At 41.0% G+C, this 8,563-nt stretch overlaps 1 protein-coding gene across 3 annotated transcripts in view; it reads right to left on the minus strand.

Annotated features, from left to right (window-relative positions):
- ect2 (epithelial cell transforming 2) overlaps positions 1-8,563 on the minus strand; it is a 128,337-nt gene that overhangs the window by 108,902 nt on the left and 10,872 nt on the right. The gene's annotated exons all lie outside the window — the stretch shown is intronic.

Consider the following 8,563-nt stretch of genomic DNA (forward strand, 5'->3'; position numbering starts at 1 on the left):
TAAAGAACACAGATTTGTTCTACAAGAAGGATCACAACAAAGAAAGTACCTTAATTTTCATCCATTCAGAAAGAAGGTAAAGTTGATCATGTTAAGCACTGTACCCACCATTCATCTTTGTTCCTAAGACAGTGAAAACAGCAGACAGGTAAGCATTGTGGTGGAGTAGAGGGACGACATGAAAACTGTAGAGGCTGTGGGGAAGGGAAAAAGCAAAAAAACAACAACTTGAATTAAGTACAAAATTACATTGAAAAAATGAATGTAATTTTTTACCAATATGTTTAACAAATTTACTGAAAGACTCCTGTAAATCTTTGAAATTCATGAATTCCTGCTTACTCAAACACCTAAAGTTTTGCCTGACATGGGTTAAAAACTGCAAAATGGCCTACGACAATTTTTCTTTTATCAAAAGATACCGTATACTATTTATATGCAATGCAGTCTAATCTGCGTTTGTGTGTGCTGTTTTCAGCTGAGAAAGTGCCGAGCACTGTTTGATAGAAGCCACAGGAATCAGGAATATGTTGATGTGACATAGTATCCTATAGAAGTCTCTAGGCATCCTGTGCGTTATCCTGTTCAGCATTAATGTATTTTTTGCATCATGTTTATTCGAAATCAAGGCTCCTCTCCGGCCGTCTCTCGTTGGGCACTCAACATGAAGAAGATTTTCTGAGATGAAGATTTCAGAGTAAAAGTGTAAATTCTTTATTTCAATTTCGTTAGTGATTGCTCGCCAACCCCAGATTGGCGGTTCAATCCAGGCTCATCTCCACATGTCAAAGTTGTCTGAGCAAGACACGAACCCCAGTTGGGTCCCGGAGCTGCATGTATAGCTGTCATTGCTTATTCAGGGAGGGAATTAGCAACCACAATGTGGTTGATTTGTGCAGTGGCAGTGAATTGCCCAACCTACAGCCACGGTGTAGGTAAATAATGCAGCATTATGTTTCAGTCGGACGTTTTAGAGGAGTCCACACCTATTGGTAGTTTACAACGAGAAAGTGGGCAATTCTGTTGTTATGTAGTCAACAGGGGCAGATGTCAGACAGGACACCTAAGTTGCGACAGAAGTCAGTAAGACAGGCCGACTGTGCAGTGGCCATGTGCGAGACGATCATCCCTCATCCCTCCGGCCTGAATCCTGCGTGAAGCTCAAACATGATAACTGTGCTGAATCTACACTGCTTTTAGTCTCTAAATGCATTGTTGTTTACGGTAACCCTGAGGAAAGATGCTACAATGTAGTGCACCAAACCAGACTCAACAAGCCCCAGCAGGTAGGCAGGGCCAGGCCGGATCCGAATTGCTCAATGAGGGAGAAAGGGTAGAAGCGCTTCCCGCCCTTGAACTTTAATTTATTTTATTTGGGTAAACTTTGTTAAGAAAAGAAAAGGAAAAAAAAAAAAAAAAAAGAGTAGTTATATACTTTAAAATCTGTCTGGGTGGGCTTTATGGTGTATGCCACTGCTATGTAATAGTTTATGTTTGTGGTGTAGCCCTATTTCAAGTATGATCTATAAAGTAGGACATGGTGAAAGATAAACCAGTAAGGTTAGAACGAAAATTGGGATGAGGTTGGGTGGAGGAACGTTTTGTGTAATCTGCCCAACTCTTCTAGGGCTACATGTAATACTATGTAACAGAACATGTGTGGGTTTGTGTGAGAGTGCTATGTGTGTGCATGAGAGAGAAAGAGAATGTTAGTTTTTTCCTTAAGACTTTACCTTATGACTTAAACATGCTGAGTAGTATAGATTTTGTATAATTTTCACATGCAGTTATGCACTTGCCAGTTACAAACAAAATATTAGCTGGGTAAAAGTTAGTGGCTGGAAGATTTTGAAATCCACAGCCACAGTGGCAGGTGAAGAAAAATGTTCCATACCTGTCCTAATACTTAGGATGTGGTTAATGCAGTAATTACTTTCTCTACAATGTACTGGCAATTGTTGTTGACCAACTAGAATAAAGCTCTGAACCTTCATGACCCAGAGATTAAATAAATATGTGTGAATCAATAACTTACTTCTCCTGTTGCAGCACCGTGTAGACAAACAGGAGGCCAACAATGCGGTTGTGTGGTTTGTAGAGAATAGTTGTAGTCCGAAGAATCACAAGTTGTGAGGGACAAACACCGTCTCGAAATTAGTGTTGTCTCCACTCCAAACTCCTGGACGGTTGTCTGTCATTAGGCACGGGATGTTAATGTCCTGAATAAGAAGATTTACAACACGGAAAATGAAGTAGCACATGACGGATTGTTAAAGAATGTAAGCGTGCACAACATAAATCACCAAATACCAGAAAGATAGCCTGTGGACGTTGATATGTACTGGAATGTTGTTTTTTTTACTGTCATAAATCCATTAAAGACCCAACCAAAACGTAGTCTCCCTATCGAGTTCAAAATATGTAGGCTAATTTCTAAAGTTGCATTAGAAGGCTACTTGGAAGCAGAACTCACAAACCAAACACACATAAGAATCTAGTCAAATATTTATATTCCGTTTAGTCTGTTTGCTTTCACATATAGACAAAAAAAAACAAGAGAACTTAAGGAACACTAACTGAAAATGAACACGCCATAAAACCAAAACAGTAAAATTTCTGAGCTCACTAAGTTTTCACAAGTATATAAAGTGTACCTAACTCAACAAATACTAAAAATGCATGATCTTTTTTGTGAGTTCAGGGATCTGTTAAAAGAATCTCTTGTGGTTACTGTTTTGTTCTTAATCTCACGTGTAACTTTAATAAATGTAAAAATCTGAGTTAGTGATAGAACGTTTTTTCCGGCCAATATAAGGCCATATTCGCGTTTTACGTGTATCAAGCCGACACATAAAACGCTGCTGCGGTGTTGTTTTTTCCGGCATATTCACAGACATGCGTCCACAAGCAGCTCTGTGTTGCCAGAGAAGCTGCAGTTCACGTGCAGACCATGCACTGCCCTCCACCACTACCAATGTGCCACAAATTCTAGTGTGCAGGGTTCATATTTTATGATGTAAATTGAGAGCGCAAAACAGTGTCGGCACCAAATGACTCAAGAAACTGGCAGCCTGTATAGTCATTGGCTAAGGACTGATGAGAAGAAAAAAAAAAAAAAAAAAAAAATCAGTATCGTCACAAAAAAAAAATCCTTATCGGTCGATCCATATTGGGTATGATTATATTAAATATCTGTTCCCATCAAACCATCAGCAGTAACTTTCTTGGCAAGTCAGGCTGTTCCGGTGAGGTTGGCCACGCCAGGGATGCACTTTGTCACCAATCCTGTTTGTAGTTAATTATGGACAGTATACAGGCGTTAGTCTGGGTGGAGACGGTTGCAGTTCAGTGGGCGGGGATCATCAAGCTTTTTGCGATGATTTGGCCTGTGACCTCAGCACTCACTGGATCGGTTTGCAGCCAAGTGCGAATCGGTGGGATGAGGATCAGCACCTCTTAAATCTGAGGGCCATGGTTCTCAGCAGGAAACCGACGACTGCCGAAAACGATGAGTCCTACCCCAAGTGAAGGAGTTTAAATACCCTGGGGTCTTGTTGAGAGTGAGGGGACAATGGAGGGGGAGAATGGTTGGAGAATCAGCGCAGCGGTGCGGTATTACTTCAATTTATCGACCGTTGTGACAAAAAGAGAGCTGAGCAAAAGCAAAGCTCTCGACCTAACCGTCTTTGTGGGGGCCTGTCCATTGACATAATGCATCTAGCCCTTTACCTTAACCATCACAACTAAATGCTAACCCTAAACCAAGTTTTAAACCAAAACCGCCCTCTAACACTGTGGGGTCCAGCATTTTGCCCCAGAAGTATACTGGTTCGGTTGTAGTAGCGCCAATAGCTAAAGACACGACAGGTTTTACAACAGTCTTATTAAATATAATGTTAGGAACATATTGCTTTGACACTGTGATAATGGTTTAACATGTTTGGCAAAACACTTTTTGCTTTCTTTCTAAAGGTGAGATGAGCAGATTATTAAGCCTAACACCTAGAGCAGGTAAAACAGCTAGCCTGGCTCTGTCCAATGTTGAAAACATATACCTACTAGGGCTGTAACAATATGAAATAAAACCGAAATTGCGACACTCAGCCCCACAAACCTGTGTCACGGAGTGAGAAGGCAGAATCAAGGACACCACCTTTCCAACTCCCAGAGTTATCCTTCCCGTCCCTATCCAATGCTACCACGTCTTTAAAGAATAATTGGTATTAGTCCTATCTGTATCTTATTCCTGTTTTGTCTCGTAAAATTGGCAAAACTGTAAGATGTCAAAAGCCACGGTAACGCTAATGGAGGTGTAACATTCAGAATGCTGCTATCCTGACTGGGTGCCTGGGTCTGTTTCCCGACGGTTCAGTAAACTGCCGTTAGCATCCTTAGCACCGGAGTTAAGTGTTGACCGAGATGGCTGCTAGCTGGCTGGGGCCAGAATGTGTTTTCAATTATTTATTATAGCGCCACACAAAAGTTATCTCACAGCGCTTTTCATAAAAGGCAAGTCTAGACTGTACTCTGTGATGTTATTTACAGAAACTAAACATTCCCACTGTAGATCTGTCCCCAGGGCTGTTGTCAGCTCTCATCCCGACTGAAGCCTTGCAGATGAGCGAAGACAGAGGGATGTGCTTTAATCATACTAAAAAAACTGAGCGGTAAAAGGTTCGTTCTTATGTTACACACCAAGAGTTACATAAGCTAATTGTCAACCAGCACATACTGAGGAACCCAAGCGCTTTTCTTTGCTTTACAGGTTGGGAGCAGAATTGTCATACTCTTACCATATCTCTTATGTTTATTCCAATGAGTTAATGAACCACTAAAATGATTTTCGAACATTTTAAGGCACAAAAAAAATCTTGGGTGTTGAACGATCGATATGAAATCAATCAATATCAATAAATAAGGTCTTGTGTATAATTGTGTTGCAAGTGGGATGTAATCAATGACAAAACAATGCCATGTGGTAGAAAAAAAGTGTTGTGTCTCTGTGATCAGAGGCCCATGGTAATAATAGTCCGTGCAAATACGGCTTAAGACTGTCACAGTGAGGTTGTCAGTTTTGATACAACACACTGTGCACTCGGTGACCAAATCTCACCAACATATCTGGCAACCCAAACTTTAACGTAGAGTGGCATAAAAGTCCTGGCCCGAGGGATATATGTCCCACAAATCCAAATTTTAACAAACATCCAAAACACGACAAATTGTTATTAATCTTCAACTCACTCTCAAAAAAGAAAGACGTTTCACAAAGCTAAACCATTTTAAACAAGAAAATGCTCAAAAATCAAAAGCTTCCGGTGCATTGCTATTCACAGTTCACAGAACTGTTTATGAAATATTTTGTAAAACGATTTTTCATGGGAGTGCATGCAACTTTAACAGATGGAAATTGCTATGAAGCTAAATGGAAAGCCTTTTAAATTACTTATTACTTCTTTGTCTAGAAACTGCATGATATAGTACAAATCTGTAGAAAGCGATCAGAAATAGTTATACTAAACATAATTTAAAAAATTCACCCACAGATACATTCACCATCAGTAAATTCGCCAGCACTATGATTAAGTGAGCACCCAGAGTGAATGAACCCATGAGGCCCCAGTTCCCATCAAAGTGTCAGACACAGCAGAGAGGAAGACACGTTACTGTACCATATGACTTAGATTTTCTCATCATTTTCTCCTCGGCACCTGCATCGCCTTCGCTTATCTTACCACTGGTACCTCCCTTACGCTGATGGCCTGTAAAAACACCAACGCATGAAGTGGAGTCAAACACTGGCATTAAAAAGGAGGATAGCAGAATAAAAAAGGGGAAGGACAAAAGTTGAGAAAGCTTGAGACAAATTCTTATTTTCCGTTGGTTGCATAAGCGATGGCAGCCGCCGTCGGCCAGGCATCGGGACAGCTCTGATGGAGCGGTCAACAGTTGTCTTGGATGTGAAACGAGTTTTGCTGCAGATTGGCAGGAGAATAGAGATTTAGGCAGGAAGACGTCAGAATTGACTGGGCTCAGGAGACCTCGAAGGAGACATTTTCACAGCACAGATTACTAGATCTGTAAGATGATATAGAGTTTAGTAGAAGAAGTCTGGCATCTTTGAAATATGACAGTGTTAGAATTTAGGTGCAAACTAGGGATATATAATATTAAAATTTGGCCAATGCCGACAACCGTAACATTGCGGTGTATGGCCGATAACCAATATTTTCGGTGTTATATGAATATACAAACAAGTTTCTATGAAACATATTTTGTACATACTGAAAACATGTCTAAGAATATTTGAACATAAACATTTGAAATGGTAGGTAGGGCTGCACAATTAATCAATTTAATCGTGATCACAATTTTGACTTCCCACGTCAAATTTGCGTGATCGACGGATTATTTTTTTAAAGCGTCATTCATAGAACGCTCCGGGTTTTTTGCAAAGCCAATCTACCGCTACTACCGTCGCTCATGAGCCAGTCAAAGTAGTTCACTGACCCCGTGCAGCTTAGTTTCTAGATGTAGACAGCACCAGAGGACAGAGTAACGGGAGGAAAACTCAACAGATAAGCACGGTATACGTCGGTATCAAGGTTTACCAGTTTGCCAGAACGCAACATTTGTCCCGTCTGTTGTTTTTCAGACCACAGCAATGGCAGTGCTAGTCGGTGCTAAGCGTTCTGTTAGCTGTTAGCTCCTCTAGGAGCACGGCGCTAATGTCCTGCATCCCTGCAATGCTGTTTTATGGACTATGATTTATTTTTCGTTACGTGACCCATTTCGTCTGGAAAGCCGTGCTGTGTGGGATCTCCTCTCCTCTCTCTCCTTTAATCACTGGCCCGGCACACAGCGCCGGTCCACACTTTGACATTTGTCTACAGTTTTAATTTTTTATTAACAACAGGTATATTGTTAATACAAGGGGCACAACCTGTGTTTGTACCAGTGTTTCCGCGGGTTAACTCTGCTATAGCGGCCGCCACGGCAAAGAACACAGAACAAGTTGGTGAATGCAACTAACTTCAGTTGGGAGAGTAACAGCGTGTGAGACGGAGCCTGCTGGATGGGCCAGAGATGTGACCCATGCCAGAATATTATAGTTCATAAAAAATGCAGCGCAGTGACGATACAGATGTTTCATACACACGTCGTGTGTATCCGCCATTCGACCCGTGCTGGACCAGTTCATGATGAGTCAGCCGTCTCCCTGTGAGTAGCGTCCATCACACTCCCTCTCGCAGTTCTAAATAGCCTATGTGACAATAAAATTTGTTTTGGCTAAAAACAAATAATCGTAACAATAATCGCGATCAAAATTTTTATCAAAATAATCGTGATCATCATTTTGGCCATAATCATGCAGCCCTAATTGTAGGTCTCTTTGTTTGCAAAACATTCAGAAAAAGCATTATGTTCAATTCATTTCAATTGTACTATCTATTATTATTATTTTTATTGCTTAGTTCACATGTATGTTATTACAATATGACAGTTGAGTTTTTGCCCATCAACTGTAGCATGCTAGTCGTCCTAACCCGGTTAGTCAAGCTCAATGGACAACTTTTCAAACTGTATACCAACATTGCTTAATTGAAGTTACATATGTCTGTGGATACACTAAAAACACTGAATTCACACAAATGTGACAATGGAACGTAACAAAAACTGATTGAAAGGCTATTCCTCCCTACAGCGTTCAGGCAGCCAACCACAGCAGATTAAGACTGTGCCCAAGTAATAACTAAAACCTACCCTTTTTCAATCCAAATTTGTGAGTCTATGCAGATTTTACATGGGTAAACACGCTAAAAATAGCCAATAACAATCTTTCCCATTGCCAGCAGTTGAGTTTGCGTGTTATTTCTTTCTGGTGTGTCATGTCTGGCGTCACAAACGCGCTGAAAAGTGTTGATTTTTCCCGCTACAGCTTTCCAATACAGTGAGAGTTGAGAAAAACAATAATTGTGCACATTGAGTTTTGCAAGTAAACTCTTATTTTGACTTGTGTTCTGAATGACATGCACACGCGCACTTTTGCCCCTCTCGAAGGCTAAACTCACAGCAAGTTCCTGTTTGTGGCATACAGTGGCATGTAAAAATCAGGGCGAGTGAAGAAGATGGCGGAGAGAGAGAAGCAGCGCTTGGTGAGCAAAAACGGAAAAGCAAATTCTGTTGAATGGGAGCAGTTCGGATTCGAGGAATCCGGGAAAACACTGAAGACTACAGCAGCTCCTGATGTGTATGTGGATTTTGTGTGCTTTCTTAATCATGTTTTGGTCTGTGTGTATTTGCTTTTTTATAGTCATCACAACATCTGTGTGGAAATGGCTTCTGCACTGTGTGGACCTATGCTGCAGATGGGGACCAAGCCTGAAATCTCAATGAAACTGCGTAGGAGGGGCTCTGGTCAAGTGCAGATGTTAGTTGCGCATGCTCAGATTTATGGTTTACAGCATAACGGTCACACTGAAATTTGTGAAATCCATGAAATAAACTGTTAACTGCTAACGTTAGCTCAAAACGCCATTCAACTGACAGCCTTTGTTGTGTT

Source organism: Etheostoma spectabile, unplaced genomic scaffold (genome assembly GCF_008692095.1).
Source record: "Etheostoma spectabile isolate EspeVRDwgs_2016 unplaced genomic scaffold, UIUC_Espe_1.0 scaffold395, whole genome shotgun sequence".
NCBI lineage: Eukaryota > Metazoa > Chordata > Actinopteri > Perciformes > Percidae > Etheostoma > Etheostoma spectabile.